Below are 1,635 nucleotides of genomic sequence, written 5' to 3'. Positions count from 1 at the left end.
TGCACCAATGGTGGTGCAATGGGGCATATCCCGGGATCTGCTCCTGTATCGCACTTAGGATGCCTTGGTGTCTATCAGATTTTACGCCAACCTCCCTTCTAGGACCTATGACATGTATCCGAACAAGCCACAAGAACCATCCCCAGCTGTCTTTGTTCTCCCTTTCCACCAGGGCAAATGCTAGAGGAACCAGCGCGTTGTTCGCGTCACACGCAATGGCTACCAAGAGTGTGTCCATGCACTTACCCAAAAGAAATGTACCATCAATGGACAATATTGGACGACAATGCCTGAAGGCCTCGACGCTCTGGGGGAAGCACCAAAATGCACGCCAGAAAATTTGTCGTCCGTCCTGCCACCATGGCATTTGGTTTAGGGATGTACTCATAATGCATGCCTGGATTTGCTGCTTTCATTGCATTCAACAAGGCATGCAATTTCTCAAATCCCTCCTCCCAATCACCATATATAATCATCGATGCCCTTTGTTTTGCCCGCCATGCTTTCCCATATTTTATCCTGTATTGAAACATGTCCTCAACGAAGTTTGTAATCGTCCGAACTAACAAATTCGGCTGATCCTTCAATGTCCAGCACAACTTGTTGGCTATGAGGGTAGAGGTCAGCTGTCGATGCTTAAGCTGCAATTCATTTTCCGCACATGTGTGTGGACCAACAACTTTGGTGATCTTGAACTTTCCCGTGAGCTTCTATTTCTGAGCACATACCCGCCAATTGCAATCCGCCTTCTCACAAACAACTGTGTAACGTCGGTCCGCATAAGAATGCATAACTCTGAATGGTCTTTTACATTTCACAGAATACTCTTGTAACCATTTTCGAACAGAAGCCAAGTCCTTGAATAGAAGACCCTTTGCAATTTCCGAACGGTCCCCTGGCTCATGTGGCTCTAGCAACTCGTCATCTCTTCCTTCAGCATATGCACCATGGCAATGTCTGAGATAGCTGAATTCAGGCACAAGTGGATCACGGTCAGAACATAATCATCTGAGAAGCTCCATTTCTTCTTCAGTCAATGGTGCTGAACCAACATCGCGGTGATCATCAGAATCAACAGCTCTTGCCGTCTCATAAGGCAACTCATCATCCTCAATTTGAACTTCCACACTGTTAGAAGCCCGGCCGGTACTGGTTCCTGGAGGCACAAGAGGAACAGCAACATTATATGGAATGTCTCCTATATTGACACCATAAAGAAGTAGGATATTGGCTTAGTGAGTTACAAACATTCGTATCATAGAGGAAACATCAATTGGAATGAACATTGCCAAAGAGCATTGCACTTACTTAGATGGTTCTGGCTCAAAGGAATCTCCTGAGCGACCGTTACAACATCATGGTTATGACATTGTGTGGCAGGATCATGAGAAATGCCATCCAAATTAGGGCCGGATTCTGCATCAGGGACCACAACCGAATCTTGCACATTTCCTGAATGGTTTGCTATTGGAGGGTCAGGAGGTGCAGGAAACTCTTGTTCAGGTGATAACTCATGAGGAGGTGAATGCCAATTATTCCCGGGGGGAGAATGCATATGAGGGCTTGAGTCAGTTGACAACTTGCGCACAAGCAAATCAATTAATGGAATTTCATTCTTCATGACACCATTTACGT

Source organism: Panicum virgatum, chromosome 8K, assembly GCF_016808335.1.
Source record: "Panicum virgatum strain AP13 chromosome 8K, P.virgatum_v5, whole genome shotgun sequence".
Lineage (NCBI taxonomy): Eukaryota > Viridiplantae > Streptophyta > Magnoliopsida > Poales > Poaceae > Panicum > Panicum virgatum.
This window is presented reverse-complemented; position numbering follows the sequence as displayed.